Raw genomic sequence first — 22,834 nt, 5'->3', positions numbered from 1 at the left:
TGGAGTCTCCTTAATCATCTCAGCCTAGCAGGCCACTTGTAGTCAGACACTGCAGCCCTTTGTCAGCAGGGCTCAGATGAGTGTCTAAGTGAAATCAGAAAACAAAAATACTAATTTGTAATGGAGATTTCAAAAAGGGGCAGAGATGGATAATGGCAGTAACTCGGAAAAAAAAATAATCTAGTAGACTCACAGACAATCCCAGAAATTTGCTGAAATGGACACAGCAAGATTTCTCAAAGGGTTAGATGATGCAATACACAGAATTATCAGGACAGACACCACAGACACTGTACAGAAAGTTAAGAAAAGAGGAAGAAAGCCTACTGGGAAGACAACAGTGAGATATCCCACTTGGCTAATTAACTTAAAGAAATGCCTTCCTACAAAGTGGTTTGAAAATTTGCAGAAAACCAATGAATTAGTTATCCTAACCTCTTAAATATCATGGGACCACTCACATGCAATTTTTCATGTGACTATACCCTTTGTGTGTTGTGAGTGGATGGTATTTCACTTTCATGAATTCCAATGTCATTTTAGCATCAACCTATACTTCTCATAAGTCCTGTCGACTCACATATATCCATATGCATCTATGTACTAACTGTAACAGAAACTTTTAATGTGTGCATATGAACAGTACCTACCTGAAACAATCCAAGACTCTCTATTCTAACTCACAAGAAGTACGTGAGATAGCATATGTTTCTACATGATGTAACTCAACAAAGTTCAGAATAGCTCTGAGCTTTTAGCCTATTTTATCTTGTTGACTTAAATATATAGCAAGCCAACTTAAATTTCCTTCAATATTTATCTTTCTGGTTAGACTACATACCTTGCCAGCTACTGACAATGGCAACTTGAAGTCGCTGTGAAACTTGAGCATCATTCCGGGTCATGTTTCCACTGATGTGCAAAGCTCTTTTTTTTGTATTATTTAGGAAAAAAAATCATAAATAAATAATATTTAGAAATACTTAAAAAAAAAATTATACCTTTAAGATTGCCTTTGAATCTGTTGCCTTGCACATTGATAAAGCATAGCGTATCTATTAATTTAGTTGTTCACACCTATTGAATGATGTTCAATGCAAGTCCTTTGGATTGCAATCAAAATTCACTACATTCACAAGACCTTGATAAAGCACCTCACAGTGCAGCAGGGTTATCTAGCTACACAATTTGTGCATACATCCAACAGCTTGGACTGCAGCTGTTGACACCTACCACCAGAGTTTTAATCTCTTCAAATATTCATTAACTACATTAAAACACACACTTGCCTCTGAAAGCTGCGTAACAGAGAAAGCTAGCATTAGATCTGATGAAAAGTTCTGATGCTTACATGGAGCAAACATTTTCATTAAAACAAAAATGTCAAGTTACTCCACCTAACCCTGAAGGTGCCTCTCTGTTTTACTTTAAATGCTTTGAAAATGTTAAAGTTCTCCTTCTGGGTGTGTCCAGAACTACTGCAGTCCAAGAAAGCTCAGTGCCTGTCTCCAATCTAAGCTTGATCGAGATCCAGAAGTTTTCATTTCTTTGCCTAAAATCTCACAAAGAACCACCCCACAGTCCACTAAGTATACTCCACAAACAACATACAGGATCAAGCCTCTTACATTCACAGGTGCAACCATTAATTGTCTTTTAAACATAGCCTCTGGAATCATCTGCTTTCGCATAACAGCTTGGTGACTCATGCCCCTGTGATAGGGAGCCGTGACTCAACAGTCTCTGCACGAAGTGGAGCGGCACTCCCTGGTGCCTCAGGGCCCCACCTCATCCACTGCCTTACCGACTCATCTAGGTGAAGGTGCCTACGTTTCTATAAAGTTGCGCTTCTACTTAGAAGCGCAAAAGACCCTAAATAAAACAATAATTGTGAGGTTGAGGGCCATCCTGGAGTAGCCCGAAATTTCGGTCCCATTTCTAGAGCTGTTTCTTAATTCAGCGAACATTCCACTTCTCAAAGAACAATTCCAGCTCATTTCTTTGGAATTCAGTGAAAAAAGTGTGCAACCTGATTATTTGGCATCCAATTCTATAACATGTAATTGTCCTCTGAAAATCTGGGAGACAAACTCAAAGTTGGTGAAATCCAACAGTGACCATACACACGATTTCCCAAAATATTCATTCAAAAGATATGAATTTTGGCTTGTAAAAATACTGTTATGCTGGAGGGTGCCACAATTCAAACAATTTTGCTTCAGTCTTTGTTGAAGTGCATGTAATTTAATAAAAGATCTAACAAAGGCTGTGACATTAATCTTGTAAGTAAAGGGGAAAAGCAAGAAAGTGCTTGTTTATAGGTTGTGAGCTCCAGTCATATTATATATTACTAGTAGGATTTGTTTCTTTAATTTTTCCTCTAGATTTTGGCCAAATCCCTGGCATTATTTTTAAAACTGTGCTTAGTAACTACAATTTTTAGAAAAATGATTTATTATGATGACAGTGTAGGTGGACAACCTCATTTCTAACTGAAAAATGTTTTGCCAGGAAATCACAGCTCAAAGTGCATCTTTCAGTTCTTGAATCTATGTTGTCTTCTACAGGAGCGAATTTAGAAAACGTTACTAAGCTCCAAATTAGGGACCTATAGAGCTTCATCAGGTCATTGACCTTTCCCTGACTTTATTGTCTTATTTTCTAAGGACAGTCTAAAGTCAAGGTAAAGTCTTCCACAATTTTCTAAGAAGTAGTAAAGCCAGATACTATATTTTACTGAAAAGATCCCTCAATTCTTCAAAAGCCTTTGTAGGCAGAATAAAAGGAAACTAGAAACACCTCCAATAAACAGAGGATAGACCAACTGATTGTAGCATGTATTTAGTATTCTATTTTATACAAGTTAATTGGTATTGCTGCGCTAGGGTATGGATACAAAATATGCACTCAGGTATCTGTAAGTACATAAAAAGAAGCCCAGCACACAATTAACAAAGCTAAGGTAGCCAAGCCACATGGTGGTTGGTTTTTTTTACCTTCCCTTCTTTCTCTAAAGAGGCTAGTACAGGAATCTTGATACCAGCTTGTCACCATTCACTCATCTAAGGAATTCCAACTCTTGCCATAGCTGTTCTGTATCACTAGCGCAGAACAAACTGGATAGACCTTATATACGATGAGTATGTAAGGACCTGAGCAATTCTGTTCCCATCTGAAAGTATTTACTCAATGTTCAACTAGTATATTCTACTTGTGTCATGTAGACATGGCTGCAAATTCCCTTTGCTCACAGATCCACTAATAATCATTGCACACACAACCATTAAGGGCAGCCTGTTCCACACTTAATCAGCCCGGAGAACTGAAAGAAGTCCTAGCAATTTCAGCATTTGAAAACTATGAAAGGTGCTACTCATCACAGCTCTACATATTAGAAACCATCACCTCTTCTAACAAGACACATTCCATACATTTTAATAAATTTTGCTCTCCTTTTAAAGAACTTGTTTGCCACAACCTGAGTATTCCAAACCAAGGATGTAGAAGTGACTGCACATGTAAGAGGGAGGGGGAGATTACATGTTAAAGACCCTCTTCATAAAACAATCATTCTTAATCTTTCCATAATCCTGATCAACATTAATCTGATTATTGATATTGAAAGATGCAGAAAAAGGAATGGTTAACAGCCTAAAAAATCAGGTGGAAATACCTGACATCTCTATAAGCACTGATTCAAAATATAGGTGAATCCTTCATTGTTGTGACAAACAAGAGGAACAGACTTGTATGAACTCTGCTATGATTAAACAACTACACTCTTGGCTACAAAATGAGCAGTAAGAGCATGACTTTATTTTCAACAAGTTACTGTTCTAGATACTTTTCTACCAAGCATAAGTAGCTATAGTGGTGTTTTGGATTTCATTCATACGCTGCTTCGAGACGCACTCCATGTTGTGGAGACTCAGGTAAAACTGTCTGCTGTGACTGGTACTTAGTATGCCCTGGCTAGAAATATTTAATTGAGAAAGTAGTATGTGCAAAATGTCAGTCTTCATATCTGTTCATTTAGTAAATGTCTTAACAATACTAATATTGCAAAGCATGTAACTGCATTTCAGAGCAACTAGGGATACCAGAAATTTCTTAGACCCTCTTTTAGACATACTAATTTCTTTACCTGTAAATATGTCAAAGAAAATGAGCTTTTCTTACACACCTTTCATGACTTGCTTAACAACAGCTGTTTTCAGAACACAAGGTGTCTCTCTGAAATCAAAGAAAAGCTTCTAAATTTCAACCTATCTTAGTCTGAGTTTCTTCAAAACATAGGTTTGCAAGAGCATTTAATTGGAGTTTACATCAAGAGGTAGATGATGGTTCTGAGGACCTACCATCTTTTGCATGAAAACCAAGGACCCGCCAGCCTCACTCGAAGAGTTGTAACACATCCTATTTGCCAAGGTCATAGAAAATAAATATTTCAGCAAAGCTAATTGAAGGCACATGTACAAGGAAAGTGACAGACAACATATTTCAGTAGTATAATCAGCTATTTCTTAGTGACACAGCTGGGAGACACCCCTCTCATCAAGTAAAAATCACGTATATTACATAATTACTCTGCAGTTAGAAGATACCTTCTTTTTGCAAAGAGGAAACATTGTTTTTCAGCTGTCTCTTAAATGAGAACATCTGTCTGGCAGAACACAAGTCTTCTTTTTCATTTTTTTAAACCACTTACCATAAGAATTAATTTTCACACTGCTCGATAAACATTGTAAATATATGCCCAAGCACCAATATCCTTCACATAGAAAAAAAGAAACAAAATATAGGAGCCTGTGCTTCAGAGAATAAATTTTTTGGCCTGAGTATTAGGCAACATTCCACAGCATCACAGGTAAAGATCAGGTGTTCCTGGTGACAAGGTACCATTCAAAATAAGTATTTCATTTACTGGTAAATAGATGTGTGTCTCATTAGCCTACCACAACTAACTCTTTGCACGGCTCCAACACAAATAGAAAACCTGATGTGAAACTGCCCATTCTCCAAATTAGGGCCGATTCACAGTAACAGAATAGTATAAAGAGACAGCAATGCTCTGTGAACACACAGGAACATTTCTAACAATATAAAAATCCTGAACTTTATAGCTCTGATTTTCTAAGGATGAAATTAAATAGTAGATGAATGCTTAAATCTACCACTGTCCTCAGGAAAAAAAAAAAAAAACCCCCACACAAAAAATTGGTGTCCCTGTCAAGGTACTACCTAAACATGTGTAATCTCAAAGTATTAGCTTTCACAAAGTTCCTTCTGTCCTGCTCGCAAGACTTCTGAGGTGCTTGGGGTACCAGCGTTAGAACACAACAGGGAGGAGAGTATGCAATGAGGACTTATAATCTTTGCTCACTTATTCAGAAACAAAATATTTTCTTTGGAGTATCAGTGGAGGAAACATCTCCCTGCATAAGTAATACCTCCAAATAACAATGCTTTCCGGGAATACTTTTCTGGGAAAAGAGCAGACAAGTGATAAAGCTGTATCTGTGCAAGGACACTCCAAAAGTCAAACCAAACCACTTTTCAAGCTTGTTAGCCAACCTCTAATGGAAGCCTTCTTAGTCCTTGGAAGAGATCACTAGAGATCATCCAAGTTACCTGAGGGAATACAGTCCTGTCAAGATTGAATAAATATTTCTCTTCTCCATAGCTATTAATATCCATTATTGTCAGAGATGCTTAATTTTCTAAAGTAAAACCCTGTGCAGCAGAACAGATACTAACTAGAACATGTATCTACAAATATGACACAGGCATCCATTGAAATTACCATTAAGATCCTTGAGGCTCAATTCCATACTTTGGCTACAGTGACTCCAAAGGCTTCTGTGACATTATTCTCTGTGTACAGAACTATAAATGGGATAAAAATCATTCCCAGGGAACTTCAGAGATTTCTCTGCCTGTTGTGTAGTTCTCTGGTTTGGGTTAAGCATTCTGAAGAAAAGCTGGCATTCCCTCAAGACTTGAATGGGACTTTGACACAGAAGAACAATTAAAAAACAAAATAGAAAAAAAAAACAACCCCAAATCCAAACTTACTTGTTAGTACAGGTAAAAGCAAGGCAATTCAGTGTCAGTTTATTAGCCTGTCTACTTACAAAGAAAATACATGTATAAATGGATATGCCAGGCCACAGCCAAACAAGTATCTCTCCCCCATGCATTCCAGCAGCAAAGGAAGAAGGTCTTGGTAGTCCAATGACTATACCACTGTCACTCAACGCAGAGCTGCACTGCAAACCGCTGGCTTCCTGTACTCTCTCTAATGGAGATTAATGTGGGTACACATCCCAAAATAACTCATCAATTCCTTTTCTACACAAGTTTTCAAGGACAAGTGTTTTAACATACATTTCAATACTGCCGTAACTGGAGAGAAAAACAACAGCGACTACCTACTGGCGTACATTTTGTACTAACCAATGTCTGAAAGATGTGACCAGGGCTTTCGTAATAAACATTAAACACGATTAAAGTCCTCTTCCATTCAGTCCTCTCCTGCAGGCAGCAAACCCAACTGCTTTATTTTGGCAAAAAGAAGAGATTTTTTTTTTTTTTCCTTCATGCAATTCCCACCTGAACTGAGCTCCCCTTAAACCAAAGTGACTAGCACTGCTCAGGTAACAGCACTGCTGCAACCCAGTTGTCATTAAACAACTAGGCAATGACTTTAAGTCACTGTACTGTACTGGGGCATGGAGGGGCACAGGTGTACCATGTTCTTAAAAGCACAAAGATTCAAACAATAGAGTGTCCTCTAACATTTGGGAGAATTTGGGCACTAAACGCCTTCTAAACAGGTGCAGTATACGAGAGCAACATAGGGTTTCAACTGGCTAGTGGCCAGATGCAAGGATGTAAGAAGCTTCTCAGGAACCCACATGGGGATACGTCTTAGAGACCACCGAAAAATAAGTGACCTATGCTGTGATACTGTGGCATTCAGATAAATCCTAAACATGCCTTTACCAAATAAAACATAGCAAATCAACTGCTCAGGTCTGTTCTGAAGGAAATTTCATATACCTAATAGCAAGGCTTGGGTGCTTTATTTTTAAGAGACAGTACAGATAACTGCTAGATCATGGACAGGAACACAGCTCACCATGGTAGCTTATGCATCTTGCGTTGTGGATTTCAGAGTCTAGGCTCCTGAAACATCTTGAAATGAACTAGTTAAAAAAGATTGTTTAAATTACTTTGTTATAAATAATACTGTAAGAATTAGGAGATTCTAGCTTATTTCTCATTAAAATCCTCTCTGATGTGAGGCTCCCCACATACTGGCACAGCAATGCCACAATGGAATTTGAAGATTTATTGTTTTCTTTTATGTTCCTACATAATGATGAATAATAGGTCTAATGAGAGGTCTTACAAAAGCACCGTGAAATTAAGTATTTCTTTCATAATTTTGAAACAGAATATCAGGGAATTTAAACATAACACGAAACAATAAACTATCAAGGGATCTCTGACAGCCAACTGCAAGAATGGCAGTAAGTCGTCTTGTAAATATTTTGCAAATATTAAATTCTGCATGCAAATAAATACAGGTATAACTCAGAGAACACACCGAAGAACTGCTTCATAGAGTTCTATTTAGCCTTCATCCACAACAGAATTTAGATGAGAGCTCCAGCACAACATAGACATTGAATATTCTTATCCTCTGGGCTGGATATACACTGAATCTTATAAAAAGTTCACTGTTACAAAACTGGATAGGCAACCAAGATAGTAGCATCAGATGCCAATTGTGCTGCTAAGCCTTTACCATTTAAAGGGGTACATTTGCAGAGGTGCATCTCTTCTTTATGGGAAGAAGATGTTAATGGGGATAAAAAAGAAAATGCTAAGTTACCAAGCTTTAATTAGTAAGGATGTCAAACAGTATCATTGTGTCTTTTTAAGAAAGAGAAATGAAGATTCACTATGATTAGTGACAGCAGAAGAAATGTAAAATTCATATGTTCAGAAACCCAGAAACAATTTATGTTCTCAATTCTACCTTTTGAGACCGAAGCCGCTGAATATAATTTTCCTGAAGTCCTTATTCAGTTCAGGTTCAGTTCAGACTTCCAGAAATATCCTAAGGCTTGTATCAATCATACCTCCATGTGGTGAACCCTTCAGCCTCCTGCATTTTAAAACTGAACTGCAAGATCCTTTAAGAGTGGGGAGTCGAAGCTATTTATTCTTATCCTGTCAGTTTGAAAGGGATTTTAGACACCCTACAAATCTTGTCTTGCTGCTATGCCTCATGTGCGCTGGTGGTCTAGATGACAGTTAGTATTTCAGTCTATTTAATGTAAACTGCATAAACTGTTACACTCCTACAGGAGATATCAGTCCTTGACACGAAAATACAAAGATAATAATACATTCAAGGAATCTCAGGCTATCAGTCACTGAGCAGCAAAGTTGAAACATTTCACTTGCTGCAGATTAAAATCCCCCTATTAGGAAATATATAGTTTGGCAGATGCTGTCCAGGGGCCTGTGAAGAATGAATTTATGGTTGACAGATAAAAGATACTAACCTCACGGAATCACCAACAACCCTTGTCACCCTTGCTAATAGCGTTATGCAAAAAGCTAAACTAATGAGTGAGGAAGGCTGTATTCTGTTTTGACTTCTGGTCACCCTTTCCAGGTCAGGTTCTAGTCTTGAGTTTTTCTCAGCCTGTAAGTAAATCTGCTACTGCTTTCAAGGGAGGTTTGCCTGACAGTAGGTCTAAGACTTGACTGGATAATCTGACTTTGAAAGAACCGAATTAACTTTGCTACTTGCAAAGTCGACTCACTGAAGCTGATACGTATGATTACCCACTCTCATATCTGCAAAAGCCAGAAGGGTTGAAGAGAAAGAAGAGTAAGAAATACCATACTTCTCTACAAGTCCTCCGTGGGCTTGCAAAGAAAGGCAGGTTAATGGAAATCCCCTTTTTAACAAAGCAGTGGAAACCAGCACTACAGTTAGTCACAGCATAGTAAAAAGGTGACTGTATCCTGCCTTCCCACTTCACCATACACTACTTTATTGAGGATAAGTTAGCTTATTTGCAATCCCATCTTGCAACACAGCAGTTTGGGCAAAATTATTACACTTAGTTTTGAGGGACCCTGCATCTCACAGCTCAACAACATACCTGGATTAGGAAGATACCAAGAGCAGGAAAGCGTGACTACCACAATACAAGTCTACCCACTGACAGCATATACACCCTTCTGGCTGTATCTAAAATCAGTGATGACTTCACATTAAAGTATTATTTTCTGCCTATATATAACAAATGTTATAATGTATAAGCATCTTTGCTCACTATTTCTGTTGGTCAGATGTAGCTTAGAAACAGTACTTAGTAGTAGTAGTTTCAAGAGTTGGCAGCCATGCAAGTCACAACAAAATCCACTCTCACCTTTCACTTCTATTTTCTGACCATAATAAATGCCAAACCTAATTCAGTTTATTGAACCCATCTACAATGCTGAAACCTCTGCCATCATCATAGCATGTTTAGGGAAATTTTGTAACCATTCTTGCTCAAGCAAACTTATTCAAGTGGCTGGGATTTTGCCTAAGTAAAGCAAGGGCGAAGAATTCTGAATAGGGCCCTTACTGCATCAGGTAAAAAGAAATCAAAGGTCATCTCTTGGCAGTAGAGCCTGAATGTATTTGTGCTTGAGGGCAGGTTATTACAGTGCACTGACCTTCACCTGACATCACTTAATGCTTCAGGCAAAATATCCCTGCGTCTACTGACTGAAAAATGGGGATTTAAAAATGTGAATGAGAGACTTCTTTAATTTGCCAGACAACAAGAACAGCCAATTACAAAGTGCTGGCAAAGAAAACTGAGTAGCTCCTCCAACACTGTGAACTTCAGCTGCTGCTTTAAATAGTCCCTATGCCACAGGCAGAGAGCATGCAAGACCAGTGGTGATCTTTAAAAAAAACACGTGACCAAGTTTTGTATGCTTGTTTTTTGTTTGTTTGTTTTTTAAATCGGAGTCTACTGCTGTTGTGCATACTGCTTAAGGTCAGAAAATTAGGGTTTTATACAGTGACTTGCAATCTTCTACTTGAGTACTCACTGTTGGAGATAGGTGAAGACTTGCTGAAAGGAATGCAACTCGAATGTAATCACTCTTTGGGCACTGCTTGACACTGTTTCCTAGTTAACCATAAAATCTGTATGGTCTGAGTAAACAGGAATTTTGAAAAGCCCAGAGTTTTGAAAAGCCCTTCTAACATAACTTTAGGAAAACAGCAAAACAAAAAGCAGATATAAACTCAATTGCCAGCAAGGTACATTTAGAAACGGTTTCTCCCCCTCTTCCATTTCAAAGCAGTAGAAACAATCACAATTTAATCACAAACAGCATGGTTCAAAAGAAGTCAGATCAGTTTCTGTCCAATTCTAACAGTATGAAAGTAGCAAAGACATTTTAGTCCCTTCATGCCCTCATAATTCAAAACTGCATAGGGATTTTCTTCTGGTTTAAAATAATTACTAATTATTTAAATTTTAAACATGCTCACAAACTATCACTCTGCATTCAGCCCTGGTGTGATGAATTTGGCCAGCAACAAATATAGGCAGAAGGGACAGCTTTATGACAACTGATTAATTACAGCAGCATTGTCAGTGCCTAAGTAATAAATCTAAACCTGATCCTGCAAAATTGTAAATATTCCTATAAGAAGCAACAAAAGCACTCCAAACCCCTTAATGCCACTGGGAGCAAACCCCTGAACTGTGAGGGGAAAAAAAAAGAAAGAAGAAAAAAAAAACAAAAAACAAAACAAAAGAGACAGTCTTTTTGATGTGCAATATGTATTAACAAGTACAAGCAATGTTTGAAGAAGCAAAGGAATATAGGAAATTACATTTTTAATGGCTGCTTAGCACTACAAAAAAAAATCAGAACTGACATCCTGTCTTAACCCCCCATGTTTCAACACATGAACAGTATTTCCTGGGCCATCAAAGCTGAACAATACTAACAGTTAATGGTTAACACACTCTATTCGTTTAAATCCTTATTCTTATGCTGTTCTAGTTAAGTGCTTAAATTCTACATATAGACCCAGAAGATCTGCAAGGAGGTTTGCCCGCTGTTCCACACTACTTCCCAGTGAATGTAGCTCCACGGAACTACAGGAACGTGAGACAGAGCTTTCATTGCTGCCAGATTAAGTAATTGCATCCATTCCATGTAATTTATCACCCTTTTGGGCAGCTTGTGTCATGGGATGTCATTTTATTGCAATTATGCAGGGTGGGATTGGACAGGCTCTTGCTTCTCTTTGCCAATCTGATAAGCAAAATAATTTCTTCTTTTTACTTTCGTAGAAACTACATGTTTTAGATAAAAATAACCAAACAAAAATACAAGTATAATATACAACCAACTAATAGCAGTCTGGTGTTACCAAGCCAGGACTACAGCAAGCACCTTTACCATGGAAAAAAATCCAGGACATCTGAAAACTTTCCAACTCAACATTTACTCTCGCGTTAGTGTCAACAGTTTGGCTGAATTTGCCATTTAGAGATAGGTTTGTCTTTCCATGCGCTTCTCTCCCGTTAATCCAAATGGAGTATCAGGGGAATCCGCTTGATTCAGGATTACAGATTTTAGTCATAGGATATTCAAGTATCTAAGTGATGTTTTTCTCCTGGGGGAGTAGTATTCCATGCTCACACATATCCAAGTGCTGATCCAGCAAGACCAGGCACAACAAATGTTTTTCACCAAGCAGCAGCTTTCATGAAGAAGGGCTTTTAAAAAGGGCTTCTTTACCCATCCTTTTCCCAAAACAAGAGCAGCGAAAACACATTCCAACTTAGGTATCATGACTCACATAGAAAGCAACAAGCAGGAAACCATGCTACTTCTATGCAATGTTATGGACAGTATCCCTAGGCTCACAATAAACGTATAACTTTGGGCAGCCTTCTCCTCCTGCTCTTTTATCTCACTAGGCCATGCAGTCACAAAAGACAGACCTTGCCCCACCTCTTGGGCAAGCAAAGTCCGAGGTATCACACCAGCCCTGCTTCTACACTGACAGAGACAAATTTGGAAGGATTCTGCTCACTACCAGGTTTCTCTGCTAAACTTCATTCCTATACAAGAAGAGGTCAATACAACCCTCAGACACAGATTAAGTTCAGAAGTTGAAACTTCTGTGGTCACAACAGTTATCCCTTGAATTTAACAAAAAGGGAGTATTCTTCTCTTATTTATTGCAATATTTTACAGAGTTTGGGTTTAGGAAAAAAGCACAATTAAGTAAGCAAAGTGAAATCAACAAAAATGCAGGGGAAAAAAGGTAGCTTTCTGAAGAACTTCATTTCTCTCTACCCTTAAATTACATCTAGCTATGTATAACTTGTGAGTTTATAGCAGTCTTAAAGGAAGGGGAATACAGGATCACAGTTATGAACAAGCGGATCCTCTGCAAAGGGTTGAATTTTATCCACCAAATCCTGTAATTTAAACTTTTTTTTTTTTTTTTTGGTACATAGAGAGTCTCCCAAAGGCCCCAAGTTCTAGGAACCGACTATACAACAAGCATAACTCCTGTTAAAAGAAAAAGTTACTAGTGCCTGTACAGTCAAAGACAAAACTGCAAACAGTAAGGGCTCCAAAAACATGGTCAGATACATTCATTTTAGCATTTCAGGATTTGTAAGCCAGTCTAATGATTCTGGGGCAGACTTACCTCCTGATTCCTAAACGCTCTATGAGGTAGTACTGCACACTAACGAACTGCCATTGGACCACAAACGTAGCTTCTGTGACTCTGCTAAATGTCACTAGCTGATCAGCAAAATTTCTTTCCACAAATCAGATGAAGACGTTAAATATACCTGTGCTGATAAAGACTCCCTCCCTGCTCCTTTTATAAATACATTATAACTTGCCAATTTGATTCTTTGTTCATCAAAATTCCCACTTCTTATGCTGTGGGGCATTCCCTGCTCCTAGTGAAACAGAATTTCATTTTGATTTGTGTTTCACAGACAGTTGTGCTGAAGTGATGATATCAAAAAATGTTTGAGGAAAGGAGAGCTCCACACTTTAGGGCTTCAGCAGGGCTGAACTCCAAGACTCCAGTCATATCAACACTTGAAAATTTTCACGTTTAACACCAACCGATTAACGTAAACGAGGAATATGAGCCAATGCCTGAGAACAGTTGCATTCATATATTCTGTCAAGTCATTCTACCAGCAGAGAATGAGCTTTTACCACAGTTCAGACACAGCACTAGTCTCATTGGAGAAATAAACAGCACTGCGTGCTTGTAAAGCCAGGAGATACACAGAAGTAGTTCCTTACATGTGAATGCAAGCATATCAACAGAGAGGCCTTAAAGAAATACTGTAATGATGGTTTTAAATGCCACTAAGATTTCATGGCTGAAACCAGTGGTCATTCTTTCTAATGACAAGAGCACAGCACATGGGAATGCCTCGATCTGAAAGCCACTGAAGTTACTGATAACTTTTTCCTTGACTTTATTGGGCCTTAGATCAGAGCTTTAAAGAAAAGAGATAGCAGCTCTTGCACTTACTGAGAAAATCTACAGAACCGATGGAAAAAAAGTAATTTTTTTTATATAATTTTTTTCCATACAAGGAGTTTGGAATCTTCCTGTGAAGAGAAATTCCAAAACCAGGACCAAAATAAACACTGAAGTGGGATGCCAAGTAGCAGCAGCAGCACAGGACTGATGTGAAATAGCCAACAAGCAAGTCCTTAAGCTGTGATTTGAAGAAACACAGTAACAAACCTATGAGCCACATACTACATAATTTGTTTTTGTTCATATGCTATAGGTATTTTTATTCCAGTGCTTTATTTTTTTTAAGCATAAAGCACTTTGCATGCAAATTATCTTCAGGAAATTTAACAGTTGGCCAATATCCTGTAATTATCATACCTTGTTAAGAGATAAAGGAAGTGGAGCAAGATGCCAACAAGAGTTGATCAGCAGCACACAGCAGGTCAGCAGTAATGTTGAAAACAGAAGCCACATTCCAGCAACTCACAGGTATATCACCTAACCAACAGATAAGGCTACTTTCTCTCACAAGGATCATATTGAGATCTTATCAACATTGGAATATTTCTAGTGCAAGGACAGTTCCTGCCAAGAAGCCCCACATTTAACACTTGGTACTACCATTTAAAAAAATATGTAATGGATGTCTGTAGATGGTGTTGACAAGTGCTGACTGTTTAACAGCAACCAAACTTATGAACACTGACCCATCCCTGGGAATGCCATAACCCTGCAGGGAGAAGCAGCATGAATTTGATGTGTGACATGACACTCACAAGTCCCCAAGAGAAAAATGGGTGGGACAGAACATTCCAGGAGGAGATAAGCAAGTTGTTTTACATTACAGAATTTGTATCTGTTATTGTCAACTAACGCAAAAACTAAAACAAAACAAAAAAATAATCAGGCAATGCTGAAGCACACTGTTTCAGCTATGCTCCCTTTATACAGGGTACGATAGGAGGCCAAATTCAGTGCCCATCAGATCACTCTGTTAATCAGTCTTTTTTATTTTTATCTGCTTAACATCTCCCTAATTAATCTTCTAAGTGAAATACTAGACCATGCATTCTCCCTAAAAATCTAACATACGTAAACAGAATCTAGTGTCATGTACCATCCTGAATGCAAGAGAAGTTATTTAAACGCAAAACACACAATAATCTGCTCTTACTTAACCTACTATAGATTAACAATGCAATCACGTGCGTTGATCACATATTTAAACCACACATATTCATAACTGAATTAGCTTTACAATTACCCGATTCATCCTCCAAACTGCATTTATATCAGGTTAAGCTGCTTTCTGAAAACAAAAGAACTAATAACGGAACTGTATATGTGCCTACTTAAGGGAACAAGACATTTCATAGAATACATTCTCCAGCTAGCACCATGACCACTGGAACCGTTTCACAATTAAAAGCTACAAAATGCTTTGCCTATCTACAGTGGTAGAAGTGATACTATCTAGGTCCAAACTATTTGAGACGTTGGTCTGATACAGGAAGTTTTCTGCTCTTTTTTCCTACTTGCAAAAAAATAACAACCTTCTAAAACTGAAGCCTGTTATGATAATACAACACTACAGGGAACACAGTAAAAATTGCTTATGCATGGTTGACTTTGGAGTTTCCTGGTTTTTTAAGTGCTTATCTATCAAACCTTGATTTTCTCTAACAGAACAACTCAAAGCCCATAGAAGTCTCTACACTGACTGCACTTAACTGTAGATGATAAACTTAAGTTTTAAAGTAAAAAAATCTGAACAAAGTATCACTACTAAGTGTCCAACCAGCACTTCTTCACCTCCATTTTCAGTACAACTGGCACTGTGAATGGTCTGAATATCACATATCTGATGTCACATCACAGAGAATTAAGACCACTGCGGAAAACGAACTTTTCTGCTGTCACTGTCTGTACAGAATCACACACTCAGGCAAATCTAAGTCTTCAACATTATTCTGTTCATTTTGGGTTTGCTTTCAGGCTTCGTTTAATGCATGTTTGCCTAGCACAGTTACTCTGTTCTACAGCAAAAGCAAAGGGTTTATACTGCGATCATAAAACTCATCACTGCTTATCAGCAACCTAATTAATTTTCTGCAACTAAATCTGCTGGAGCTCTGAATGAACCTGTTGTATAAAGTGTGAAAAGACACACATTCTTTGCACGTGGTGCAAGAAATCTTGCACCATGCAACACCTCCAAGTCCTTCTAAGAGTTAGAGTCAGGAATCAGAAGTTGCTCCTTCAATTCCAGCGGAGCTGTTTCAGATTAGAGTCATCATCAGCAAAACCTGGGATTAGCCCTGCTCCTAAATAAAACCTGACAAGCTACGTTCAGGGCGCAAATGTGACAAATAATCCATGTTTCCTACCTATACTCACTTTGAAGGCCTCTCTCTATACGATAACCCAAACCAGCTGACCTCTTATTTCTAACTTCAGTAAAAATTCCCATTTTACAGCACTTTCCTCCTTGAAAGGCAATCCCTCCTAGTCTATTTAACTCCATTGTCCCACTAGATTCCATGGGAGAGAGGTGATGGAAAAGAAAGCACCAAGAATTACAGCTGTATCAAGTTTCATTTTAAATCCCTGATGATACCAAATGGGTGGAAATCACATCAACCAGTAGATTACTACATCTTGAACGTAACTTTTAGTTTTGCTGATCCCTTGATTAAAAACATATAAAAGAATGAAAAAAATACAGAAAAAGGTGATGACACTGGCATGAGATGCGGAAGAACTCCCATACAAGAAATGACTAAAAAGCTAAGAATTCTTTACCTTGAAATAAGGGATAGCTGAGGTAGACAACAGAAGAACACCGTCCTGAAATAGCACAAAGATAGCAAGTAGAGAACAAGCGTAATTCATTTTACAAGGACTGAAGAGCATCAGGCAATAGATTTAAAAGCAGCAAGAGGAAGTTGTTTTTCCACACAACAGGTTAATAATACCTGTGGAACTCACTGCTGCCAGGTTTTCTGAACTGTTCATGCTTCTAGCACGAAAAAAATGTTTGGACGAATTAATGGCAAGCGTCAAGGGCTATTAAACGCAACAGTGTGGACACACTGACGGTTGAAAAAACGTAAAGCTATAGCATTCTGAGATTCCCCTCTGCTACAGCGTATACCCCTGTAGCCTGACAACGGAACACGAACAGCTCGAGTGTTGCTAGAATTTAAGCGCAGGAGAGAGCGTAACAAAGCCAGGAGGAGGAGAGCGTGAAGAGAAATACCGAACGCCAAACACAGTTCATGCTTTGCACTCTGTGCTTAGACAGACCAAAAGATCTGGCCCGAAACAAGAACAATTGCGACACGCATTCTTCGCGAGGGAAGTTACTCGCTTCTTTTACTCTCTCATACAAACTGCTGGATTCAGCTCAGACTACGTGCAGTTACTGCTTCTGGTGGGACACCGCGGCAGAACGGAGCAGCTCCTCACACACCCTCTGGATGCAGCCCCGCGAAACCCAGCCTGCAAGGAAAGCAGCTTTGAAATGGCTACTTACACAGCCAAAACCAGGCAAAAACACGAGGCGCAGGAATCTCGCGGAGCGGACCAGAAAGCTCTCTCACAGCCGGGCGAGAGCGAAAGCTCCCCGGGCCGCGGCTCTAAACGCGGACCCAGACTGGGGCAGCCCTCAGCGCGGCCTCGCAGCTCCGGCCACCCCCGAGCCGCGGCCGCCCCGCGGCACTGCCCGCGCACCCCAGCCGCACCGGCACCGCCGTCCGGACGCCCTCTCCCCGCCCCCCCCCCCCCCCCCGCCCCCGGCAAAGCGCCGAGAGCCCGCCCGACCCGCTCGCCGCCCACCTGGCGCGGAGCTCCCCTCCTCAGGGCGCTGCCGCCGCGGGGGCGGCCGGGCCTTGCCTCCTCACCGCGCCGCGCCGCGCCGCTCCGTGCCGGCGTCCCTCGCGGCGCACGTCCCGTCCGGTCGCCCCGCGACGAGGCGCTCTCCGCGCGGCGGGGGCGAGAGGGCTGACACCCGCGCGGACCTCCGGCGCATGGGAGGCGGCGGCCCCTCCGTCGGGAGTGCCGGAGACGCGGCTGCAGGGCGTCCCGCAGGACCCGACGCAGGTTCCCGGCGGCTCCGGGGCTGAGGGACAGCCTCTCCCCTCGCTCCCGCCTGCCTCCCGCGCAACGGGAACGGCGGCGCGCTGCCCGCCCCTGCTGCCACCTGGCGGCCGCGCCGTCCCGCCGAGACGCGCCCGGGCGAGGCGCGCAGCCGCCCCGACCCGCCCGTCCTCCCCTCCCTCCCTCAGGCGGGCCGGCGCTACGACTTTCGGCCCCGGGGAAGCCGCCGAAACGAGGCGGAGGCCCGCCTGAAGGAGTCGGGGGCGGGAGGGGAGGCAAAGGGGGACCGCACCTTCCAGCGGCGCCGGTGCGCGGACGTGCGGGGGGGAAGGCGGCGTATGGCGAGGGGTACGGCGGAGCCTGGGGGACCCCCCCGCCGCCTCCCTCCGGGGCGCGGGCGGGAGCGCGGGGTAGGGAGCGCAGGTGCTACCGCGCCGTTCGGCGCGGTAGCACCTGCGCTCCCTACCCCGCGCTCCCGCCCGCGCCCCGGTAATAGCGGCATGTGGAGGGTGGTATATCGCCGAGTAACGCCTCAGCAGCGAGCGGCCGGGGCAGGTGCTGACCCAGGGGGCTGCACAGGCCCCGGGGCTTCCAGCGGGCGGCAGGGGAGCGTCTCCACTCCCGGAGCCGTTCTGCACGTTTATGTAATACAGTATATTACAGTCCGTGGTTTCTTCCGTCCCTACAGCCTTGCGCTGTGGGCGATGAGGGCACTAACGCGCCCCGTGCTGCTGCCGCCCTCAGACGCCACGGGAAAACAGGAGAGGGACGAGTGCCGTCTTCCTACCCACTGGCTGGACGAAAGACCATCTGCTTCTAGCAAAATTGCTCACAGCTAGAAGATAATGCGCGATCCTTGCCAGCGTTTGCCCAAAAGCCTGAGATTTGAAACCAAGCCAGCAACAGCGATACACTGGCACTACGAAAAGCAAACCACAGACGAGCATAGATGAGGAGGATCTTTTCTCGATAACTTTTGAGTCAGCATCTGAGGAAAAAATTGGGTTTGTCTCTCTGTTCCTGTTTTACATTAAGCATACTGGACCTAAGATCCCTAAGGGCATTTTTATTGAACAGTGCAATAAAGTGTCCAGCATGAGCTCTAAACCTTAGAACCAGATAGTCACTGGCAACAGTTCATTGCAACATTTAGTTTTATGCTTTAGAAAAACCCCCAGACTATTATTCTTGTGCTGGAACTGACCCAACCAGGTGAACCCATTTGCTTTAAAGCACAGCAAAACAGGTTGTTTTTTTCTTGGCAACATTTTGGGCTCGATTACACTTGAACCCAGCCGAACCAGTAAAAGATGATGTGTTGACTGTGCTATTCGTTGCACCAAAAAACCCTACTCCATTCCCAAACTCATGTATAGCAAGAGACTCTAAGCAAAAGATCTACTGCAGAAAACTTACTTTTTCCTGTATGTTCACCAGGCAATTGCCACAGCATAGCACTCCCAAGCAGTTTCAGACTTCTTGTGGGCTCCACGGCAGATCTTGGTTCTAAAAAGACAGCTGTATACAGCTGTATGTTAAAGATTTCTCACAGGCAAAGAAAGGCTGCATTATAACGCTAAGAGAAGGGTAGCTATGCTACCTCCAATAGATCGAGGTCTCGCTTGTAGTAAGTAAATGGGTTTGGAAACCACAGATTTAATCTAGAGATAATTCCTCCGGTCCGTCCTGAGTTATGCTGTGGTTTGGTATCAGGTAAACCTGTCTCTGTGCTTCAGAAGCTAGACTGAATCCTGTTTGGCAGTGGTAGACAATCTAGCAGGAAGCAAATGCTACGCTACTCTGGCCACGATCTAATGAAGTACATAAATAAGTAACTAATTGCTAAGCCAGGTAGAATGTGGGCAAGTTTTTAGTTCTAATCTCTACTACAAAGTAGATGTTCTACTTCATCTACTCTGCCAAATATACGACTACCGTTTGCTTCTGGGAGAGACACAACTGCGGCCAGATAGACCAGACACAAGAGTTTCTTTTCAAGAGCAAAGACCTAAGGACTTAGGTATTAATAAAGTAATTAATGTACTTAGCCAACATGGTGGGATTGATCTGCTTGAGACAGTTCCTAACTCCTGATACTAGGGGAAAGATTACTTAACCTGTACCAGTCTGAAAATTAGCTACTGAACTCTGTCAGCCCTCAGGGGGATGAAGACTTGCCTCTACATTAAGGGAAGCTGAACAGCATTACCCTCCACCCTGGAGGTCCCAAAGGCCAGTTCGGCTGGGCACTAATAGCATCAGAAGAGTCAGAGCCGTGGTACATTAAAGCAGAGACCACAAGGAGACCTTTTGGAAAGCCAAGGAACATACACTTGTCTCCGTTTTCCCCTCCTGTCTCTTTTGCTGCCTTTACTCTAATTTCCCTAATATCCCTGTTGTTTTCTGTTTGACTTTTGGAATGATTGCTCCCTCCCAAGGGCTAATGCAGAGTTCTATATCTCATCCCTCCATCTCCTCCTTCCCTTGCCGATGAACTGTTCGGAACAGCATGCGTCGTATTTTCCCAGCAGTGCAAGAGGAAGTTGTTGTCATGCTGCTGAGGGGGAGAGGAGCAGTCCTTCCCACACCTTATCTGTGCATCAGAGTGGCTGACACTCAATTTGTTCTGAACAATTGCAGAGCTACGAGTCTCCCCTTCTCATTATATTGCAATGTTATCTGAAGTCTTTCATGGTCTCACATAACAAACATGGCTATCTAAGGAAAAAGCAATATAGTCAGGCTATTGGCTGCTCTTTTCTAAGAGATGCTCATGAAGGGGATTGTGAAATGGCATCATTCTTTTAAATAGAGAGCAAAACATAAATGCTTGACAGAAAACAGCATTTATAAGGATTTTAAATGTAAGTTTTCCTGCAGTAAATGACAAAGGAAGTGCTTGTTTGAAGTTTTAATTTGCTAGCAGAAGATGCAGTAGAAAATAATGCATTTGAGGGAGGTGTCAACTCACCAAGGAAAGATAGATCTGGACAGGAATCAACTTACTTGATCATCTGTTCAGCACGCGGTGATCCAGCCACATCTTGTCTCCTTGTGTGAGGGCAGGCATAGCCACCAGCGCAACTCACCCAGCAAGTTGCAAAGATTCAAGATTGAGATTCAAGGGGTATCGGGGTATTTTTACTTCCAAAGCTGAAAGACTTCCCTGCCCATGAGCCAGTTCTTTGGCCAGCTGTCCCAGTGAAAGAACAGGAATCTATTTCAGTCAGTTTCATTAAAATCCTTTGGGTTACAGCAGCCTGGGAACAAGACATTAGTGCTACTTTGAAAATTCAGACTAGATTGCAGCATAAAATGGTAAGACTGGCAAACAGATAACAGGGTAGAACAGGGGTCTGCCCTGCGGGACTGAACTGCTGCTCACTAGTCACAAAGAAACATCTCGCACTAACAGTGGGAATGAAAGTGTGTGAAAATCCCCATTGGGATAAGGAAGGAGAGAATCTGAGAAGGAAGATCAGATTGTGGTAGAGTAGGAAGCTAGAGTTTCCCTCCCTTGAATTGTTTCAGCCACTTATTATTTGTTTCAATACTTCTCTGTGAGCCACTAATTGTCACAGTGGGATCTTTCTGCTTCATTTCCTTCTCTTTGTGAGCGCAGGCGTCAACATTGCAAAGAGTTAGAAATCTGCTGCCTAGTATACAGAAGACAATGTCAAATTTGCAACATGTCCAGCACAGGTCAATGGCACAGTTAAGCCTTGGAAAGTGCCTTCTATACAAGTATTGGGTTTCGAGATCTGGGGGGAAAAAAAAACCCACTATCGCAAACCCCAAAAACAAACAGGAAAAAAAAAAAAATTAAAAATGGAGACATGAGTTAGCTTGCTGGCCTGGAAGAAAGACATTGTAGTTTTTCAAGTTTTCTCTTCATCCCTAGATCTGTTACTCTTTAAGCCGGAATATTTAGTAGAAAGAGTACGTGACACCAATGGAAAAGAATAGTAGCTAGCTCAGTTGCAGCTTAGCTATCCTGAACAACAGCAGTGTTTTGTAGTTCACACCCAGAAACTGTGTTCATAAAAGCTTTCACTTTATGTCCCCTATCTATGCCTTTCCCCAGTGCTAAGTCAATCGCCCCTGTCAGATCCTTGCCTGAGAACAGCAGAGATGCATAGAAGATGGGAAGTTTTTCAGTTAATAGGTCATGTTATAGGAATGGCAGAACATGCCTGTTTTATACTTATTCTACTTGGCATGTGAGGGCGAGTTCCAGGAATGGCACTTCACTGGGACCTGCAGCCACTCTGGGCTGTGGTACCACTGCCTCACTCTTAAGGAAAACTCCACAAAGCACAGCAGGGCAGGTTGACTTTCTAGCCAAACAAAAAAAAGACTTCCTCCTCCATAACAAATACTTCTCTTTGGTCACACTGGAGGACTTCTCCATGTTCTGGATGAGCACCAGCCAGATCATCTACAACTACATAGACCACGTCCCTTGTTCCTACTACTGTGCTACATGCAAATACATCAATAGTTGTCTTGAAGTGGACATACTACTTTTTTCCATTGCCTTTTGCTAATCACCATCTTTAGTCCCTTAGAGCTAGTATTACAAAGTTTTTGTCAAATAACCTGTCTACACATGTTTTCTGCTTAAGCATCCCTTTCAAAACACCTTCTTCACAGCAGGAAATATGAATGAAAGACAAGCAGAAGGTTACACAGATTTAGGTGAAGCAAAAATATGCATTTAGGAAAACATGAAAGTCATTCAACTGAGTGGCCTTTTTAGCTTGTCTTTCTTATCTTTACTATCTAATAGCAAGACTGTAGACCTACAGCACACACAGCATGTGCTGTTTTACATTTATTTTCCTTTGTTGTTTCTCAGCTGCATAATTTAAACCTTCTTTCTTTTACTGTATCTGTAAGTACAACACATTCTAATATTTACAAATGGAGAGTGACTTGGCACAATATTGGGTGCAGTCTGTCTGCCATTAGAGAGGCATTCTCCAAATGGGCCTGCCCGCCTCAAGAGCTAGGAGATCGAAGCTGTTTGTTTAAAACCTAACTTCCTCCGAAAATAGCCATTCGCAGTTGTAGGTCTATTGACAACTGTTAAATAACTGGAGATTTAGACCAAAACAT

The 22,834-nt window shown here is 41.4% G+C and overlaps 1 protein-coding gene across 2 annotated transcripts in view; it reads right to left on the bottom strand.

The window, feature by feature from the left end:
- The window catches only part of THSD4 (thrombospondin type 1 domain containing 4), a 333,359-nt gene extending 315,592 nt beyond the window's left edge, over positions 1-17,767 (bottom strand). The window contains exon 1 of one of the 2 annotated variants that reach the window (XM_030015385.2): positions 17,456-17,767. The gene's annotated coding sequence lies outside the window, so the exon portion shown is untranslated. Of the gene's footprint in view, positions 1-17,153; positions 17,199-17,455 lie in introns of those variants that run through there. The other variant, XM_030015386.2, reaches the window with a different exon arrangement.
- Positions 17,768-22,834: the final 5,067 nt, after the last annotated feature.

This window comes from Aquila chrysaetos, chromosome 5 (assembly GCF_900496995.4).
Source record: "Aquila chrysaetos chrysaetos chromosome 5, bAquChr1.4, whole genome shotgun sequence".
Classification (NCBI taxonomy): Eukaryota; Metazoa; Chordata; class Aves; order Accipitriformes; family Accipitridae; genus Aquila; species Aquila chrysaetos.
This window is presented reverse-complemented; position numbering and strand designations above follow the sequence as displayed.